This window comes from Ambystoma mexicanum, chromosome 2p, assembly GCF_040938575.1.
Source record: "Ambystoma mexicanum isolate Mex_15411 chromosome 2p, UKY_AmexF1_1, whole genome shotgun sequence".
NCBI classification, from domain to species: domain Eukaryota; kingdom Metazoa; phylum Chordata; class Amphibia; order Caudata; family Ambystomatidae; genus Ambystoma; species Ambystoma mexicanum.
In genome coordinates this window covers 643539305-643561319 of record NC_090923.1, presented here as the reverse complement: position 1 = coordinate 643561319, position 22015 = coordinate 643539305, and the positions used below count along the sequence as shown (strand labels likewise).

Below are 22015 nucleotides of genomic sequence, written 5' to 3'. Positions count from 1 at the left end.
TCGGGGTCTGCACCAGTGCTACTGGAACCTCAGGGACTGGCTGCTGTGGAGGCAGAGCTGTAGGCGGAAGCATGGGTTATGTTGCAGTGGGCTGCGAAGGCAACATGTCCTTGATAATGCCCCTGAGAACGGAGCCCATTTGTGGAGACCACATAAGAGGGATGAATCTGTTGATAAACCTGTCCTCACAGGTTGGCTGAGTGCAATCCTGGACCAGAGGCAGTGGGGAGTACGCCTGCTGCCTCTTAAGCCTTTGTCCGTACATGGGGTCACTGTACCTGGAACCCGAGATGTTGGGGTATTACATGGTCCAGGTGACAGGCGTCACTCAGTCTGCCCTTCGAGTAATTCTTCTCCGCTGTTGATTTCCTGACTGGCGGGTCTGTGCACCTGCCTGTGTGGGTTCCCACCTATGAAGATCGGGAGTGCTGGCCCGCTTGTCTCGTGCCGCTGCCATTTTGTCCGTGCCTTGAGCACGTGGACCTGTAGCCGGCGTGTTACCGGGCTCACTCTGCGTGCCTGGCTGCACCGCTCTGCCCCGCCCTGCACCTCAGGTGTAAACCCGGTAGGCTGTGTGCCCTCGGTCTCCCGGCCGGTAGTGCTGGCCTTGCAAATAGGCGCCCCCTCGAGTAAAGACCTGGTATCTCGGCGAGGCCCCTCGGGAAGAGTCCTGGTAGTGTTAGAGCTCACAGGCCCCTCGGCTGTGGTACCAGTAGGGTATGGGAAAGCGTTTCAGGGGGTGCTTTGGAGAATAAGGCACTACCTTCTGTGTCTTCCTCTGGACATAGTTCTTTATGTTCTGTGGAGGAGTCTTGTTGAACAGCTCTCTCTAACGCCCAAGCCGGTGTTTAAGCGACCTGGGCATGAGAGAGTTGTACGGGGAGCACTCGTCCAATCCTTGGTCTTCACCAAGGCACCGTAGAAAGAATGCATGCAGATCTGCTTTGGGGAAGAAACGGTTGCATGACGGGCACCTGCTAAAGCCTGTCGAGGCCGACATGCACCGGGGACAAACTAGGGCTCCGGTGGATGGTGTTCCGAAATCTGCAAAAAGAAAAAGAGAAGAAAAGATTTCAGGGAAAGCGCATGGATTTACGAGGCTTGAGGCCTCATCCAGGAGCACTGGTGGTAGCGGTGCGTTCCCGTCAACAGGAAAAGGAGACTGAGGTGTGGTGGCAGTGGGCAGGGTTAAGAGAGGACATGCGCCAGTAAATTTAAAGGGGAAATGTCTTTCTGGTGGAAAAAAGGTTTGGTTCCCGTCCCTCACTGGGGATGCCCATTCAGGATGGAGGAAAGGGGATGGGATGTAGGAGTACCAGCCCTTCCGGGGAAAGGGGTGTGGCAAGGAAAGAAGGGTCTCCCCTTGCCGGCCTCTACTTCCCTGTAAAATTGGCACCTACAGAGGACGCTAATGCAAGGGCCTTGCCATAATGAGGATAAAGGGTCCGCAATGGCGGGGTTAAATGGCAGGTTACGCTCAACTGTGGGACCCCCTTCCAAGATATCAGTGAGCTCGTACTCTTGAAGAGGTGTGGTAGACGACTTCAACCCAAGGGTGTCAACATCCCTGTCAACCAGAGCCCTGAACTTGGCATTAGCATGAGTATAGGGCTGGCTTTGCTGCAACTCAAGGTATGGGGAGGTGGGGGGGGGGGGGGGAGTATCTAGGTCACTAGCGTGCTGTAGACCTTGAACAATGACCAATAACTTGCCTGGTCGTGGAAATAATTGACGCCGTCGGCAACTGTGTAAACAGGGTCAACTGAATCATTGGGGTCATCTATGCCGAATATGGACTGCATTGAGTCAAAGAACCCTGATCTTGGCAGGGGTGCAAATGAACCATCGCTGACTGTCGGTGCCAAGGGCTTGACCGCCGATGGAATAGATTTCGAAGCCAAAGCAGCTTTCAATGTAGACAGAGTGGCTGGCTTGGGGTAGGGAGAACCAAGCGCTGCATTTGCCGCCAAAGCTGGTCGGGGGACGGAGCCGCACCTACAGCAGCTTGCTGTCTAAAGATTTCAAGCACAGAAGTTTTAAAATGTTCCCACTCTTCCCAAGTGAAGAAGACGAGGAATAGATCCTGGAATGTGACCGTTTCTTTTTCCAATGTTTTTCCTTCCCCTTCTCGGGGGGGTGGGGGGTGGAGTGGGTGGGGTTATTAGATTTTGCAGCCCGTCGACACAAGGCCAGTTTTGCCGGCCCTCTCACGTAGGGATTTCGGCTGCATTTTCGAACACGATGCGCAGGCCTCTGTCTCGTGACCAACACTTAGACACCACAGACACACGTTGTGGGGGTCAGTTACAGGCATTTTGGCCTCGCAATCGCAGCATTGCTTGAAGCCCGAAACCCGGTGGGATGACATTGCGTCGAAGTTTTATAGGGAAAAAGACAATTAATTAAAAAAAATGTTGAGAAAACTCGAAGTCGTGTTCTTGATGCAGCATGCAAGCGTGCTGAAAAAAGGAACTGAAGCATGGGGCATAGTGACGTGCTATATATACACTTCACAAGCAGACGATCGAGAGCCGAGCAAGACAATCAATGGCCAAGTCGAGGTACACTACGCCCATAGGCGAAATGTTTCCAAGCAGCAGAGCTGGATGATATGAGGAATCTGCGAGTGAAAGGCCATCCACTGAATAAACGATATCAATGTTCAACAGCTAACAAACACCTATAACAGATAATTATTCACAATACATATTAACTAAAAGATTGACTATTAGGTACACAAAACCACAAGTAAACCCCATTTCTTGCATATGCGATATAAGGGACAAGGGATATATGGCAGAAGCCTATTACATAGTGCATTTTTGCTGCAACAGCAGACATGAAGAAAAAAAACATCAAAGTTAATGATCATCATAAAACCATTCCTGGGTTGACTGTGAAAAAAAGGACACGAGTAAAGATGGCATTAACAGCTCCAGACACACGGATGCCAGGCCTTCAAGCGCAAAATGGCAGCAAAGAGTTAAGATGACGATGGAGCCGAAGTTGGAGCCACACTGCACCGCCTGCCGACTGATGGAACAGACTGTTCCTGAAGGGGATATCAAAGTTGAGGAACCTGTGGGAGTTATGTATCCATTAGAAATATAGGCGTAGATGTGGCTGGCTATGCTTTTTGACGATGCCCTTGTTAGTATAGGGTAAGAATGCTGGATGGTTCGATAATGCCATTGCATATTCAGGTAGCACCTCAGTGTACGGGAGAAGTTTCACTTTGGACGCCTTGGGTTCGAAGATTTTTGCAAATGTGTGAATCTATCAGTCTCCTCCGGAAGCCAACAAGCCAAGCAATTCCACCCCTCTCAAGCTTAAGTGGGGAATGAAGGTTTTGAATTGTTCTCAACTATTTTTGGACCACTCTCTTCCTCGGTTTTTATTTTGTTTTTGTTTGTCCTAGGGCCGTCTCTTGTCTCCTTTGGGATTGCCTCCCTACATCAGGAGTCTTTAAGCACAGGTTCGTGTTACTGATGGGCAATCCTTACCGTCTGCAGCGGTCTTCAGCTAAGGAGGATTACCTAAGTCGTTGGCTCTCTGATCTCCCTTAGGGACTTTTCTAGCTGTCCCTACTTTATCCAATTGTTATAAATCTAAGGGAATCAGGCAGTATCATGCTCTTGTTCTGATGGATTCAGACTTGCATTCCCATGTATATCTTCTCCCTCTCTACTTTTGCTGTCTCCCCTTCCTTTCCTTTCCACCGCTCTTCTGTTCCTCCGTTTCAATCCTCCTAGCTCTCGCCTCCACCCTGGGATGTTATCTCTCCTCCCAACTATCACTCCTTTTTACACTACCACTCTTCCGCCAACTACAACTACTCGATTCCTATTCTTCCACCCCTTTTTCTTCTACTACTCCTCTTACACTACTGCTCCTCCACTTGTACTACTGCATCACTCCCACTGCTACTAATCTCTTCCCACCACTATGTCAACTTTCCTCCTATTACTACCACTACTCCTCTCACTATACTACTCTTCTCCCACTATTTCTCCCACTCTTTCTACTACTACTCAACTACCACACAACGTCTTTCACTGACACACCCACTTCATAAGCACCCCTTAACTTCCTCTACACACTCATTTTACATACTGTAAGGTTGCAGAAGTAAGAGTCTGACACAGAGGTGACATATTGGTTGGTACAGACTTATTTACAATAGTAAAGGAAAAAGAAAAGACTATCTTGCCCTACTTTTTATAAGGGGTTGCCTTGCCTCAACAAAAATATTAAGGACCCAGTCAGGATATCTGTAAAGTAAAAATGTCCACCGTCCGGTATCTAAACCTATTTCCATCACTTACACTTTCAAACTAACAAATGAAAACTGGATGTCTCATTAACCCAGGAGGCCCCTCTCGCGCTGGATGTAGAGTCCAAGGCACAGTCCTTTGTGAAAATAATATGTGGTTAACTGTTCACTGTTTGAATGTTCAGCCCAAGTTAAAGAAAATACAGTTCCTCACTTTCCTGGGAAAAATGTCTTACTCGATTCTTGCATTCGCTTATCAACAAAACACAGTTCTCTAAACCTTCTGAAGGAATCCTCTTCCTTGGTCTGAAACAAAAATGAACCTTTGCAGTCTTTTATTGGGCCTGGTTCACTAAGCTGCCAGACCGAACAATAGACTTTCCCAATGGTATATCAGGTCAGGTTCACTAACCTGCCTGATCCGATTTCATAGCTTTTGAGTTCAAAAGATGTTTGTTCTTTCACTGGTTTCCCAGTGCTATCCTTTTATGCCTTCTCAGGATCTCCCCGACTGCTTCTGGGCTCTAGCCCCCTGGTTAACCGTGTCTTTGCCTTGAGGTGTGTGTTTGACCCTTACATACTTTGTTGATGGTCTTTGCCCAGTTCCATTTGGGTCCCAGACCCTGTTGTACATTCGCAGGGCTTCCCCGCTTTCATATCGGTCCCAGACCCTGTTTGTCTACATCTGTGGGACCACTGTCCCTGCTTTATCTAGTTTCCAATTGGATAAACACTCTCTTGCCAGGCACTATCCCAGATAGGTTTACTCTTAATGTTTGTTTCAGCATGTATGATTCTTATATCATCCCCTCTTTGGGATTTATCTGGTTTACAAAGTTTGCATCAAGTTGTACAATTCCTTTACTCGGAAGTCTCGTTCCCTTTCCTCCATCCTTGCGGGAGTCCCCCAAAATGGGACGGTTACGGAACCTTTGGCAGTGAAAAGTTGAGCTCCTCATTTAAATTTAGAATAGTGCACAGGGGCAACGCCCCACTTCAGTCAATTTTTCCACATGGACGTTTCAGACCTGGCAGCCAGAGCACAGACTTTTTATTTTTGCTTTCTGCATGCTCTGCATTTATTTTTCAATTCTTATTTCACTTTCTTTCGGTGCCGCACCCTCCCGGCGCATGTGGGCCACAGGAAGATTCACGAGATGTGCCTCTTGCGACGGCTCGTTTCTGGCCTCGGACCACCATGCACTCTGTCTTGAGTGTTTGGGGCCCAACCACCGCTGGGACTCATGTGGACCTGCAGCGCTCTGCGTCACAGGGAAATGAAAGATTGTTTGTTGCGGTGGAAGGAGAGCTTCCACACTTCTCCACCCCACCTTAAGGACTTGGTCTCCAGGACCTCTAGTCAAGGCAAGGTAGACACTCTGTACAGCATGGCTCCACAGCGTGGAGACTCCTTCCCCGGGGTTCACACGGATCAGGGTTCAGCGCATTCAGTTTCTGGCAGGCCCAAGGTCTCTAAGGCTACCGGCTCCCAAGCCGAAGGGCCAGGGGCTCTTCTGAGCATTCCGGGGAACAGAACGGAGGCCTTCCAGGCTACCAGACTGAGGGTCTCAGAGGCCTTACCAGGCTGTCTTCGGAAGGATGATCAGAATCCTCTTCTTCTATCCCAGGGGTAACGAATCGTTGAGTGCCACTTCCAAGAGTAGTTCCTCGGCTAGATCCTTCAAGGCTACCGGAATAGGTGCCAAGGGCACCCAGCCTACCGGAGCTCACTCCGAGGTCGTCACCCAGGGCGTTTCGACTATCGGCCGTCTGGCTGAGTGCTCAGCGCCTACCACAGGGATCTCTGAGATCAACGCCTCTGCTTCGGGTGCAAGACCGAAGCTGTATCCTCCCATGTATGCAGCCTCTCCTGGCTCAGAGCCTCTGTGCCCTCCCTCCCAGTGCATGGCGCAAGGTTTCAAAATGGCGGACCGTCACTTGGCGGAGCCTGCCAGGCAGGTCGCCATCTTGTATCCAGCTCATCAAGTGGGCTTTGCAGGATGATTCCAGCCCTCTCATCTGGAAGCGGCAGGTTGGTCCCCTCAGGGGTACATCTACCCATCACAGACATAGAGCTACGCGCACCAGGCGCCTCTGCATTTTGACCATGAGCGGAGGCCCAGCACCGCGGAGGGCCGGGCCCCTAGGGACCCGGTGGCTAGTGAGGAAAGTTTCTTCGAACGCTTCCTCTTCCTCATGCATTCCCCTCAAATGAAGGGGCTCCTGAAGACATTGTGAAGGAGGTCGTCATTGCCCAGGCAGCGCTAACTCTGCCCCCTCCCTTGGGTACTCCTCCCGTTCCCCCAGCGCTTCCGGTGCTGGACCCTGTTAGGCAGAATCATGTGCATTGCCCTTGGGACCACTACACACAATTAAGACTACAAGTGGTAATACAAGTTTACCTTTGGTACAAGCCTGTACTACTATGTTAAAGTGGTAGCAGTAGCGGAGCAGCCAGGCTTATCTCAAGAGTATACGAGCAGTAGCCGAGATTACACAAAGGGACCACAATTACTGTGACTCAAGCAAACACTGACTCAAGGTTTCAGGTAAATAATATAAGTACATTTATTTTTTAAACCATCTGTTATAAAACAACACTTCTATTAATTCAAAACCACACATAAAATACACTACACACAACCAATTCACTTAGTACAGTATAACTCAAGGTAAGTACCCTATGTTTTAACGGACCGGTGTTGTGAAACAAAAGACGTTGCCGGGAATACATATGCGATCCCTTTTTGACAGTAATGACAGTTCGGTCTTACTAAAGATACGCGTATCCGCGGCAAGAAATGTTACCGGGCAAAAACACACTTAGCACCTGAGTTAACCAGAGGGAGTTGGGGGCAAAAATCATAGGCAATACTTTTGTCAGGGCAGACAGAACCAGAGAACACTCGTTGACAGAAATACAAGAGTCAATAGGCCGGAGCCAGTGTCAAGTTGAACCGGGTTCCTGTTGTCGAGGATCACAAAGTCGGACAGTTCAAGATTCAACGTTGCCAGGAGTACTTGAATATTGTCAACAGAGGAAGCAAACGTTATAAGAATGAGGGAAGACAAGGGCAAGCCTTGAATGAAGAGAAAAGTGATTCACTCTAGCTCCTCGGAGCAGAACACAGTACCTTATTCAAGGAAGAAGCTGATGCCACGGCAGTTGTTCCTGGTAGTTTCCTGCAGACCCACTGTTCCTGTTGCTTCGGTCGTGGTGACAAGAAGGACGACGTCTGGAGGGGTCTGCACTACGCAGGGATGAAGCCAGCAGCAGCGACGGTGAATAAAAGGTGCGCTCCTTAAAAACAGGAGAGGCTCTTCAGATGGCTATCCGGACCACTACAGCAGGGTGCAGCGATTTCGACCACGAAGAGGATCCTCTGGCTGTGGAAGATGATGACCCCACCAAGCTCAAGGGAAGAAGACTCTGGACTGGATCTTCTCTGGTCGTCGAAGGGTAGATAGCTCAGGACTGCAGCAGGGCTTCACCGGGACGGGGTAGTTGCAGTCGCCGTCTTCTTCTCGGTTCCTTGTAGTTCCGGTGGCGACTCGGACCTCCAGCCCAAGAGTCCTGCCTTTTATGCGAAAATCCCCCATTCACACAGCCTGGCTGTCAATCACGCAGCAGGGGAGGTTGTCCAGCCCGGACAACCACCTCAGCCAATCATGGCAAAGTGCGACTTGGGTTTCCTAGGATACCATGTGCAGGGGGTTACTACACCCCTACCTCACATTCAGCCCACCTAGACACCCAGGCGCCTAGAGGAGGGCTACTTGGCAGAAGCCCGGCAAAAGACAGTGAACAAAGAAGGCACACCTGGTTTGCTGCGCAAAGTAAAACACAAGAAGGACTTTAACAAAAAGAAATGGCGAATAAACCTGACCGGAGCCAAAAGAAAGAGTATTTGGTCAAGCGGGTTTATGTTCGAGGCTAATATAATAGCCTAAAACAGTACCACGTTTATATAGTATAAACGCTGTAGAAAAGTTAGGGTAGATACCACTGCCACCAGCCAAGTCTAAATGTTAAAAGAGCAAAACACGGCTCTAGGTGGTACAGATAAAAAGGGCTAAGAAGTAACCCTTTCCAATACTCCATGTAAGATGGGGTGTACTGGATCTGTGGTTAAATGACTGTGTAAAGTTAATGGCCACTTTACCCTTGTCTCGGGAACAGTAGTCAGCCCCAGAAAATGGAGTCGGTGGGAAGTCTAAAAGACAACCCTGTGTCACTGCACTGAAGGTGCTGTGTAACACACAAAAGAAGGGGGCTACTGAAGTGGTGTACTCCAGAGTCCACAATCACAAAAACAGATGAAATACACATGGCAAAACATGTGTAAGAGTGGGGGAAAAGCTCACACTCTTACCAAGTGGAAAAAATAAACTCCAGAAATCCAGCAAGGCTGCTGGGGGACTCACTAGGTAAGGGAAATTAGCCATTGAATGAGAATTCTCCCTAACAGTCCCTCCACCGATTCAGGCCCTCCCTTCAGGACGACGAGCCCTTGGCTTCCGTTAAGGCCTTTCATGACCGCTTTCAGGGCCTGGCAGGGTTTTTGGGGGTCCTTCTTCCTGAGGAAGCCCTTAGGAGTTGGGGGGCTCGCAGAGGTCTCTGGGAAGTGCACCACAGTCCGGTCTGCCATTCCCCTTGAGAGGGATGTGCTTCAGGTGGCGCTGAAGGTCTGGGAGAAGCAGAAGGCCAATGCCCAGATGAACAAGAAGTTGGAAAGCAGGTTTAGACTAAAGGACGAGGAACCAATCCTCCTTGCCATCCATCCGCAGCACTGTCCTCCATAGTGGCCGTGGCCTCACTATATTCTAAACCATCGTCTTCGTCGTCTTCCTAAATGGGAGACACCTCCAGTTAGCTCTCCAAGCAGGACAAAGTCCTTGAGTCCTTGGGAAAGCACAGTTACTCCATCTCAGGAATGTATTTGAAGGAGGCCAATGCGGACGCCATCTTGGCTGTGGCTAACCAGAAGCTGTGGCGGGAGCTCAGGGAATTTCTGCCTGACCTCCCCTCGGACAAACAAGCCTCCTTCAAGGCTGGTCTGCCAGATGCCCGGGCCGTTGCGTAATACCTCATGGAGTCTTTGGTCTCCCACATCGAAAAAGCCAGCCAAGGGCTGTCCCTTGGGGTCGAGATGAGAAGGATGCATGCCGCAAAGTTTTCCTCTGATGTGCAGGAGCAGATCCTCAATCTGCCCTTCGAAGGCATGGACCATTTTCATTCGTCCACCGATGACGAATTGACGAAAGAAAAAAAAATCCAAACTGCCAAGCCCTTGACCATCCTGAAAAAGCCAGGTCAGAAATCCTTCCCTCAATCTCAGGGTAGGACAGAGTTCAAACCCAGAACGTTCTCCGGCTTCAAGGGGTTCGGAGACCGCTGTATGCGAAGGCTTGTGAGGTCGCCCAGAGAGCATAAATCAGCAGCATAGGACGTTGTGCAGGTTTTTCCGCTCCCCCCTGCCCCCGCCTCTCACGCCATGAAGCTGTGACGTCAGGGTCAGGGCGCACAGCTTGCCTGTGGGGGGCTTTTTGGCTCTGCTCCAGGACACCTGGAAGCATCTTTTCAGCAACCTGTGGCTCCTATCTGTAGTCTCCACAGGCTTTAGCCTTCCTCTTCCTTTGCCTCTACCATCCTCTCCTCCTCTTCATCAGATCTGGTCCCCGGCTCTTTTGCCGGAGATCCTGTCTCTATTGGAGATGCAGGCGACAGACCCGGTTCCCTCTTGCAGACAGGGGCTCTGGTTACTATTCCAGGATTTTTGCGATACCCAAGAACAACCAGGCTGGCATGAGGGTAGTCCTGGACCTGTAATTTCTAAACCCCTCTTTACTGCTGGAACATTTCTAGATGACCACTCCCGCGCACATAGAGTCTCTATGTGCAGGGGACTGGATGTATTCCCTGGACCTCAAGGTTTCGTGCCTGCATGTACCCATACATCAGCCTCATCGGAAGTTTCTGAGGTTCACGATTATGTCATAAGACTTCCAATACAAAGTGCTGCCCTTCGGCCTGAACTAGGCCCCTCATGTCTCCACAAACCTGATGAATGCAGTGATGGGCTTCTCCGTTTGGAGGGCCAACAACTGTACCCTTACCTGGAAGGCTGGGTGGTGAGGGTGGGGTTACCTGAAGTGGTGATTCACTCCTGCCAGCAATTGTCAGATACCCTTCATCAGCTGGGGTTTTCCCTCAACCTGAGGATCTGATCTTCCAAGGGTCATCGTGGAACACTACTGTTCAGCGGGTGTTCCCCAGGCCCGAGAGGCTAATGTCCCTCTACAAAGCGGTGGAGCACTTTCTGGCCAACTCGACCACCTCGGCATGGTGGTTCTAGCACATTCTGGCCTTGTGGCATCCAACGTGCTGACTGTACAGCATGCCCGTCTCAAAATGAGGCGCCTCCAGCTCCACCTGGCAGCGTATTGGGCTCAGGAGACAGGGTCTCAGTTGGACAGGATCCCAATTCCACAGCTCCTTTCCACCGATATTCGCTGGTGGCTGATGGATGGCAATGTTTCAGTGGGAGCCCCCTTCACCAATCCGAAGCCTTCCCTGGTGGTGACAAAGGACTGCTCTCTTTCTGGATGTGGCTATACCCATGAGGTCTATGCGATTAATGGAGCATGGTCCAGGACGGAAGCCCTTCTACTTATTAATCTGCTCGCGCTCTGGGCAGTGAGCCTGGCCCTCAAGGCGTTTTTGCCCCTAATCAGGGACAAGTCAGGAAGGCCCTGCTGGGGATCGGAAGAAGGACCGAGACAAGGGCCTCCTTGCAGACCAAATGATCTCTCAGTTGTCATCTGAAAATTGAGTGTGCTGGAGTCTCGCTGATCAGGAGACAGGCCACCAGAGCCAGTTTGGCCGGGTCCGGATGCTCCACAGCCGACTACATCTGTGGACATCTGCTTTGCAACGCTAAAGAAGTTTTTGCTGGTGGCTCTCACCGGTGTGCGCAGGGTTAGTGAGCTGAAGGCGTTGTCCTAGTGAGAGGCATTCACCACGTTTCACAACGACAAAGTCATCTTGCGCACTCTCCCAAATGTCTTGCCCAAGGTGGTCTACCCATTTCATTTGCATCAAGAGATCTGCCTTCCAGTGATCTTCCCGAACCCACAGTCGAAAGCAGAAAGGGCCCTACATTTCTTGGACCTCAGGAGAGTCCTCAGGTTTTTTCTATCCCAGACGAAATTCTTCAGGAAGTCTGAGGCATTGTTTGTGACTTTTTGGGGCTCCGCCCCTGGCTCTCAGACTTCCATCCCCTGTTGGATGGTTCAGGCCATTTCGGAGGCATACACGGCCATGGGCAAACCTGTGTGTGAGGGGGATTCATGCCATGCGATCAGAGATAAGGCCACAGCCGTTGCATTTCAGAGAGATGCTACTTGGGATGTCATCAGGAAGGCAGCTACTTGGCCACTCCGTCAAACTTCTGTAGGTACTATTCCCTGGACACCAACTCCTGGCGCGATGCAGTTTGGGCCAGGTGGTTCTGAGTAACCTTTTCGCTTCATCCTAGATACGATTCAGGTTGTCACAGCTCCACCCTATGTTCTTGTTCGGTGGAATCACCCACAAGGATAGAGTAAAGGGGATGGGACCTATGAGTAATTAAAGTTACACACCATAGTAACTAGAGTAATCATAGATCTTAGTCCCCTTTCCTCCATACGTCCCACCCACCTTCCGCCACTAGTATGCCAAGAGCGAAAATGTACCAAGAGTAGCCAGGTATTTAAGCGTCCGATGTTTTCAAAGGGGACTGAGGTGAGGCGTCAGGATGGCGGGGCATTTCCCACGCTGAGGCCGCATCCCTCACGCTATACTAAATTTAAAGGAGAAGCTCAATTTTTCACTGCCAACGGTTCTGGTCCCATCCCCATGTTGGGGGACGCCCACAAGGATGGAGGTCAGGGGACTAAGGACTATGAGTACTCTAGTCACTATGGTGAGTAACTTTAATTGTTATCCCCTTGTGCTCTTTGGGATATATTCACAAGGCTTCTCTTTGTTTTCAGCTCCCTCAGTGCCCCAATAACCGATCCAACCCTTTCCCTACCATTGGAAAATCTCTGGAAGGTCTCCGGTCTCTTCAGGAGGTGGAGCGAGCTTCTCTGCTGCCACGCTTGGCATTCTCTTCGCAGCTCTGCATTTTCCGATTGTTTTTATCGTCTCCGACTGCTCGTGTCCTGGTTTTGGGTCTGCTTTCGCCATTCTGGTTTCTTGCCTTACTGCCACCAGCCAGTTCCACCTTGCTGGGACCCCCCATCACATCTCTCTGCACCTCACTTTCCAAATTTTGGTTCCTCTGCCACGGAATTAGTGTTTTGTTCCTTGCCCCTCCAGGACTGGCACGACAGACCATTGAGTCCTTCTTTCCTTTTTATGATTGGGACTGCCTCTTGACAACTGTATAGCGTGTATTGATTCCACAGTGGGCTTTTGCTTCCTTGTTTCCTATTCTCATATATGGGGATGAGGGACCAGAGGAACCTGAGTGTGGGATAAGGAGAGTGGGGGACACAAAAGGGTCAAGTGAATACTGCATTCTCCGATGGCCATCATCACTGGTCCCATGAAGGATCTCCCTCCCCATGAGAACCACTCGCTGAATATCGGGTAGCTGCCTCACCTTCCTGCCCTTATGGAAGCAGTGACAATAACCTGGGATTCAACACACCCACACACACATCCCCCCCAAACAAAGCCTCTGGCTCACCAGAGCCAATATACAAACTCTGAAACACGCGTGCTCCACACACTGCTTCACCTTTTGTGCTGGTCTCTTAGACCACTTCCACCACCACCAGTGACCTCAGCCAAAAAAAAAAACAGTTTCCAGTCTTGTGACCCTGCTTACGTCTCCATCCCTTCCTGGGGATTGGCCACATCTCCCTAATAAATCCTCTCCTGGCATTTCTACACAGGGTAGGTCTATGTGTGGCTAAGCCCAGCCCTCTGCATCTGCATGGGTAAACTGAGTACTATTGCTGGCAGTACGGAGGACGTATGCTTATGATTTCGGGGAAAGATGGATCGCCCATTCCTATGTACACCTTGTGGTCTAGGGGGCCTCGCTGCATGCACACAGGTCCACTGACTACGCCTGACAGTGCTGCACGAGGCAGGACATTCCTTCTCTGAGTCGCCGTGTTTTTCTCCCTGTTCCTGATTGTGGCACTCTTCGGCAGGAGCACCCCAGTCTTTGGGCGCTCTGCAGGTGTTGCGCGGCTTCGCCGGTTTTCCGTACACAGAGGCGGATGGTTCCCTTGGTTGGATAGGGACCCTGCTACGCATAGGACTCTGCAAGGCGGAAACATGCTGGGGTAGGCCTGTCTGTGATCTTCACTGGGTCCGGAACGGGGGACAGGAAACTGGCACATACTCCCGGTTTCAGGTGCAAGAGGTGGCAAGGGTATGCACACGTACGTGCTGGCAAAAAGGGGCTTTCCAGAGTGGGGCCGCATCTCATAGAATCCGCCCTCATGACTAGTGCCATCGCTGTCTCCCCCCCTTACTTTTGATGAGGAAAGGCCATAGGCCTGGTCACATCCTCCAAACCGGACCTGGAACAGCGGCGCAGATTTTTGGATGAGGAAAAATATATGTACGATGACAACAACTAGGTTTTAGTGAGTCTTGCTTTTCTTTTTATTGAGCTCCCCTTCCTCTTTTCTTGAAAAGTGCTCTAGAACAACAGTCTCCTCAGTAGTAGCTTTGGAGTCTTATACTTCGCCAGAGTGACATTTTTTGATGACTTCTCTGGAATCTTTAGCTTGCTGAGGGTCAAAGAAATGTTGACTGCTCATCACATTTAAGCTTTTGGGTGCATAGATTAGCTGAAACTGCACCCCTTGGTGTCTCACTCTTTGCTAGCCAAGATAGGCACGGGTCAGAAACACAGTTATGTCTACCACAATCCTAGTAGAGTTTAAAGCCTGACTTGGGTGGAGAAATGATGCAGCAAAACACAACACCTAAACATGTACTGTCCTTCAGATACAGTCTTGGTATATCTCTATACGACAGACAACAATGTGTTGTAAAAATGCACCTACAAAATAGCACACAAACTCAGAAGATGGTCACCTCCGAGTCAAGAGATACCAAAGGCCCTGTGTCGAGTCGGCTGAGGCACGGCATAGTGGTAGTGAGAAAAATGTCTGCACCTGGATGACATTTCAGATTTGAGAAATATGGGAGAGGAATTTATCAACTAGTGTATGATGTGACAAAACCTGAGGTGTTGTCACTTCTCACTGAGCGGGGGCCCCTTCCCATGAGGCCAGAGATGTGAGGCCGCTATCCAATAGCTCCCCTGGAGCGGGAGGATCTCATGGGGAGGGAATCCCCCTCTAGGGACAAGGACGACCATCAAGGTACAATACCCCTCACTCAACACCCTACACCCTGCCATACTATGTAGAGCCCAATACCTTACCCAACACTTCCATGCATCTCTGCAAACCTGAAGATTTAACAACTATGGGTAGTAGACTCAGGTATCACTGCAGTGCGTGGAGAACTAACCTAATTAAAAGTACTAAGACGAGGTGGCCCACACAAACCAAGAGGATTACCTCAGAGCCACTAACAAGGACTGACGTCATGCAAGTGCAGGACAAGCTCTATAATAATGAAGCTGAAGAAGGACCCAGCATCTTCTGCCGCGCAAGTGAGGAGTCTGCAACAGCTGCCCGGGAGAATCCAACTGGGAGAAGTGAGCGAAATGGCAAGACGACGTCGCCGGCATGGAAACAGCAGGGCTCTGGGAGCTGCTGGAGAAAGTGCAATCAGAGAGGACCCCAGAGGCTGGCAAGAAGAGCCACGAACCATGGAAGAGCCAGTGACGCGCCCCGCTTGGAAAGCAGGTAACTGAGAATGCGGGAGACCCAGCGGGGTAGAGAGCCATGCATAGTCTCAGGGATAAAGTCCCTTGCTACAGTGGAAACAGAGATACCACTGACCACCAGAGAAGGGTCTGGACCCCGCAGAGAAACCCAGAGAGAATCGGAGTGAGTCTCCCTCGTGCTGGGGTCAAGTAAAGCCACTGACCACCAGGGAAGGGTCGAGGGCCCAAAAACAGAAACACCACGCAATTCGTCTTCTTCGAGGCAGTACCTGATAGGAAAGGAATCCAGGTCTGCCAAATCCAAATAGTAGAAAGAAACAGATCTGGGAACCGCACCCACAAGGGAAGATCAGTATAAATCATATTCCTTGGGGCAGTACCTGTCAGGAAAGTGAACCAAGTCTGCAAGAACAAACCAGTAGAGGGTTGAACTGTGAAAACAAATCTACAAAAAGGCCGGGGAAGGGAGTCATTCCCCCTGGTGTTGTTAACTGTGAAATACACCTGAGAAAGGCCAGGGAAGGGGAGAGAGTCATTACCTCTGGTGTTTTGAACTGTGAGAGCAAAGCCAAGGAAAGCAGGGAGAAGGGAGTAATCCCTGGTAGTTGACTTCATAAAAAGGTTCAAAAAAGTGATCCAGGGGAAGGGAGTCATTCCCCATGTGATAAAGAAATGGTGAACTGCGAGAGATCAGCAATCCTGTTTGTTTGTGAAGCACAAAAACCATGGGAAAGGTGTAGTTCCCCCTGGTGAGGACCTCACAACTAGAACTGTGCCAGCCAACCAGACCAGGAGGAGGGAGTCATTCTCCTGGACCAAGGGCACTGGCCCAACCTTTGAGTGCAGTAAGGGACAGAGATGAACAAGTTACTTCTTACCTTGTAACATTCTTTCGATGGGATGTTCTTCCGACGTATTCCTTATCTTGATAGATTACTTCCAGCTTTCATTTTTCAGCAGAGGGCGCTGCGTGTCAACGTCCCTCGAGTTGGTGTCCCTCGAAATCCTCCGTATCGGCACCGATGTCATTGTGCGTATAAATAGACTCGCGCAGCGTCCGTTGCTCAGTTCCGTTTTGAAGCTTAAGAGTAGCTGTGCATGAATTGGTTATTGACCTTGAAGGAGCGTAAGCTGCAACTACAAGGGAAGTTTTACTGAGGGGATGGATGGAGGAACATTAAGGAATACGTCGGAGGAACATCCCATCGAAAGAATGTTACAAGGTAAGAAGTAACTTGTTCTTCGAAGGGATTGTGTCCTACGACATATTCCTTATCTTGATAGACTTCCCTTTAAGAATGAACAGAGTGTAACACAGCTTTGCCAAATCTTGTCTCCTGGCTAGAGTAGGAATCCAGATTGTAGAATTTTGTAAAGGTATGTGCGGACGACCATGTGGCAGCCGCACATGTCTCGAATCGGTACCTCTCTTTGGAGGGCCGAAGAGGCTGCGATACCCCTGGTTGAATGAGCCCTAAGGTGTTGAGGGGGCTCTTTCCCTGCCAATTTGTAGCATTCTAGAATGGCTAAAATAAGCCATCTTGAAATGGTCTGTTTTGTGACTGGCAATCCTAATTTGTGTCCAGCATAACCTATAAACAGTTGTTCTGCTTGCCTTATCGTGGCAAATCTGCTGATATAAAAACTCAAGGCTCGCCTTGGATCCAGCCTATGTAGCCTCTCTTCCTCTTTCCCTGGATGGGGAGGAGGATAGAATGAAGGTAAGGTTATCTTCTGAGTGATGTGGAATTCACTTGTAAGACAACTTTGTATTTGTGAAAAATTGTATGAGGAGGTTTGCAAGATAGAGCCTTTAATTCGCTCACTCTTCTGGCAGATGTCAAAGCCACTAGTAAGACTGTTTTAAGGGTGAGAAATCTTAGTGAACAAGAATGGAGCGGTTCAAAGGGAGTACCCATCAGGAAATTTAAGACTAGATTTAAGTCCCACAAGGGAACTTGAAACGGCTTTGGGGGATAGACATTAGTTAACCCCTTCAGAAATTGAATTACTAGGGGTAATTTGAAATATGATGGCTCCTCCGCAGTGCGCTTGAAGATCGACAGCGCTGCGAGGTAGCCCTTGATCATACCAACTTGAAGACCTGAATTCGCCAAATAGAGCAAAAAAGATAACACCATTGGTGTACCGCATGACAAGGGTTCGATATTCTTTTCTCTGTACTAGCTGCAAAACTTGTTCCAACGGCAGCGGTATAAAGTCTTTGTTGCTGGCCTTCTAGCCGAAAGCTACACCTCCATGACGTCATCTGGGAAGTCCCAATCCTTGTATCTCAACCTTTCAGAAACCAAGCATGAAGGTTGAGGGTTCTGATGTCTGGATGGAGAACCTGACCTCCCTTCTGCGAGAGAAGATCCTCCCTGTGCAGAAGACGAATCGGAGGGCAGATGGAGGTCCGGGTACCACGTTCTCCTGGCCCAGTCTGGGTCAATTAGGATCATAGTCTTCCGGAACCTTTTCAACCTCCTGATCACCTGAGGAATGACAGGGACCGGAGGAAATGTGTACAGAAGTGGAAACTCCCAGTCCACTACAAACGCATCCCCTAGAGCTCCTCTCGGTTGAAATTCCCTTGAACAAAACTGATCGCACTTCCTGCTGATACAGGTGGCAAACAGATCCACTTGAGGGGTTCCCCAAAGGGTTAAGATCTCTTGAAGGACTTCCTGAGCTATCTCCCACTCGTGGGAGACTGTGCTCTGCCTGCTCAGAGCGTCCGCTGTCAAGTTCTTCTCTCCGGCTAAGTGAACTGCTGATAGCGAGATTCCTTATTGAATTGCCCAAAACCAGAGCTGGATCGCCTCTCTGCACAGTGGCAGTGATCCTACGCCTCCTCTTTTGTTGAGGTAGTGCATTGCCACTGTGTTGTCTGTCATTATTAGGACATTTTTCCCTTGTACAGATGGCAGAAAAGCCTTCAGCGCTAATCTGATAGCTCTCAGCTCCAACAGGTTGATATGTAGTCTGGACTCCGATGGAGACCAACGACCGCTGATGGTCAAGTCGTTGGCATGGGCTCCCCACCCCATGAGTGAGGCATCAGTGACTACTGTTATCTCCGGCCATGGTTGCCAAAACAGTTCTCCTTTCAAAATGTTCTCCCGACATGCCCACCACTGAAGGTCTCAAGCCACTTTGTCCGGGACCTGACGAAGATCTGTCATTCTTCCTGAGAATTGCGACCACTGGATTCTTAGTGCCCACTGGAGGGATCTCATTCTCAGGCGAGCCTCTGGCACAAGGAAGATGCAGGATGCCATGAGGCCTAGTAACCTCAAAAAGTCGAAGGCTGGGAGACGTTGGACATTTTGAAACTTGGTGACCATCTGCAGAATATCTTGAGCCCTCATCTCTGGTGGCGAGGCTTTCCCCAGGGAAGTGTCCAGGACCGCTCCCATGAACTGTAGTCTCTGTGATGTTATCATCTGTGACTTCTTTAAATTGAGGGAGAAGCCCGTTTGTGAAGGAAGTGGCAGACATAATCTAGCTGGATCTGAGCTTGTTCTGAAGATACTGCTCTGATCAACCAATCGTCTAGGTAGGGGTAGACGTGGATCCCTTCCCTCCTTAGACTTGCAGCCACTACCAAAATTAGCTTGGTGAAGACCCTCAGGCGGAGGTCAGCCCAAATGGCAGAACTCGAAATTGATAGTGAGAGCTGCCAATTGCGAACCTCAGGTATTTCCTGTGTTTCAGATGGATTGGCACATGGAAATAAGCATCCTGAAGGTCTAGAGATACCAGCCAGTCCTGAAGCTGCAGGGCCTGAAGGATCTGAGAGAGAGTTACCATCTTGAACGTGTCCTTCCTGAGGAATTTGTTCAATTCTCCTAAGTCCAAGATGAGTCTCAGACCTCTGTCCTTCTTCGGTACTAGAATGTAGGGGGAATACCAACCCTTGTTCCTCTCCGCTGCAGGTACCGGTTCTCTGGCACCTTTCTCTAGCAGGTCTAGAATCTCCTGCGAAAGAAAGGAGCGGGTCTGGAAACTTCAAAGAGTTGTTCCCCGGTGGATAACTCTGAGGAGTGCGTAGAAAAGGCAGGCAGTAACCATGGGCAACTGTCTCCAATGCCCAAGCATCTGACGTAATAGCTTGCCATTCCGTCAGATGTTGAGTTAACCTGCCCCCTACAGGTGTCTTGTGAGGAGAGACCTCAGAGTGGTTTAGAGGCGGCTGACGCAGATGCCGAGGGCAAGGAGGCACCTGCTGCTGATGCTGCGGCTTTTGTACTTTTAACCCGTCCACCGCGGGTGAATCGTTTTTGGCCCTCCGCCTTTTCCGAATGCGGAATAAAAGCGAACGGACCTACCCCTTCAAGAGGTTCCTTAGGGGCGATACAGAGTTTGACGGATTGCAGCTCCAAGAGATTTCGCTGCTGCCTGGGATGTTTGTAACTTCTCTAGGCTGTCATCAGCCTTCTTACCAAACAAAGAAGTGCCGTCAAAGGGCATATTCAAAAGTCTGGCCTGTACATCTGGAGCAAAACCAGACTTTCGCAACCACGTAAATCTGCGGATTGTAGTACTTGCCGCCATGGCGCTGCTGATACTGTCATCAGAATCAATGCCAGTTTGAAGGGACTCACACATTGCGTCTTTACCATCTTTAATGATGTTCAGAAATGCTTTCCTTTCCTCTGCTTCCGGGAGACAGTCAGCCGCAGATGAAGCACACTCCCAAAGTGTATGGCTGAATCTTGCGAGCGTGCAAGTAGCATTAATGGATTTAAGTGCCATGCTACATGCCGAGAAGACCTTTTTTGACATAGCGTCAAACCTTTTATCATTCCTGTCTTGAGGAATAGTAGGATATGCAGATCTATTGTTCGATGAAGTTGCTGCTTGTACAACCAAACTCTCTGGAGTTGAATGTTTGCTCAAATATTCAGGGTCAGAAGCAGATACCCTATATTTGGCAGATAGTTCTTTGTTAACTGCCGGGATAACCTCAGGAGTTTCCCAGTTGACAGATATTTTTCTCTGCAATGCAGCATGAAAGGGAACCACAGGATCTTCCTGTGGGCTTTTAAGTAAAATGTCCGTAAAATCATCTTGTTGAAAAGAAGGTGAAGGTGTAGACCACCCCATGAACTCTATTATTCTGGCCATTAAGACCCTATAAGGGGTCTCAGCATGTTCCCCTGGATCTGGTTTAGCAAATTCGACTTCTGGAGAAGTATCTAAACCACTTGCCTCATGCAAAGAGTCTTGAAGGTCCTTCAATCTGTTCTCTTCAAAGATAAATTCCTCTGGTATAGGTGTAGTGGTCCTCTGTAACCCAAAGGGTCTTTCATGGTCAGAATCCTCCCCTTCCTCATATATATATATATAGAGGACAAATCTCTGAAATATTCTGACCTTGGGTATGGCTTAAAACCAATTTCTAGAGCAGAAGGGGCCAAGCTTGTAGTCACCGGTTGAGAAAACGTCAAAGGCTTCGATGAAACCGAAAAAGGCGTCGAAAAAGTATGAAGAGGCCTCGAAGAACTTGAGAGGATCGGAATCCTACTCTGAGTTGTCGAGGTTATCGACGACATCCTCGAGGTCATGGTCGAAGCCCTCGGTACGTCTACTGACTGAGATGTAGTAACAGCAGTAGGTCTGTCCTTTATCAGTGTCGACAGCGGCGTCGAGGACTGTGTCGATTTGACCGATTTGTGTGTCGACGGGCCCTTCGATAAAGGCGTCGATGACGCAGATTTATGAGTCGAAGGAACCTTCGATGACGGCGTCGATGACGCAGTTTTACTGCCTTTGCTCGAGGGTTCATGACGATCTCAGGCAGTTTCTTTCGCCGTGTGCAACGACTCGCGGCATTTCGATTTTTTGGGTCTTTCACCCAGGGTATCACCTTTAGCTGTCTCCGAGGGGGTCGAGGCCGCTGTCTCGAAGACGCCAAGCATTTTTTTACGGAATTCATCCCACTTAGCTGGAGAGCTGTGTTTCGTGGGGCAGGTGACCCTTTCTGGGGAATTGGAAAAAGACGAAGAAGAGGGAGATCTTTGACACCTCTTTTTCGAGTGTTTAGATCTCAAAGACTGATGGGAACCGCTTTGAGACCTTGAAAGGGAATGTTTCCTGTGACGGCGAGGAGACGAATGTCATGGACATACAGTCCTCGAATTCCGAACAGTGATGCTCCGATCCCAGGCACCACAAACAGATCCTGTGAGGATCAGTCAACAACATTTTCTTCCCACAATCTCGACACTTTTTGAAGCCAGACCGTGGGGTCGACGGTTCGGAAGAGGAAGCCATCGAATGAAGAAGATATCTTTGAGGAATAATAAGAAATACTTTAAGAAAGAACTGAGCAACACGATTCCGAGGCACACGAAGCGCGGAAAAACGGAACTGAGCAACGGACGCTGCGCGAGTCTATTTATACACACAATGACATCGGCGCCGATACGGAGGCTGTCGAGGGACACCAACTCGAGGGACGTCGACGTGCAGCGCCCTCTACTGAAAAAAATTTCTGAGGCCAGCAAGCTGGAAGTAATCTATCAAGATAAGGAATACGTCAGAGGACACAATCCCTTTGAAAGGGATGTTTTGACACAGGACCGTATACTCCAAGTTAAGAAGACATCCTAACAGAACCGTTACAACTATAGTTGAGACAGGGAAACCCCTCAAAGACATAGGGAAAGATAGGTTTGCTGGTTTGCTGTGTATTTTTATAATGAATAAAAGTCTATACCAATCACTATGTACCCTGTGTTTCAGTCTCCTCCTTCTGCACCTTTACAGAGAATTGTTTTCCTTAAAGCAGCAGATGGAATGCTGGAAAAAGTCCATGATTAAGGGACTTCAGAACAATACATCCAAATCAAGTTTTGTTATTGTT

General features: G+C 49.5%; 1 protein-coding gene across 5 annotated transcripts in view; it reads right to left on the bottom strand.

The window, feature by feature from the left end:
• Positions 1-22015, bottom strand: part of RNF123 (ring finger protein 123) — a 3033138-nt gene that overhangs the window by 223107 nt on the left and 2788016 nt on the right. The window lies entirely within an intron of this gene.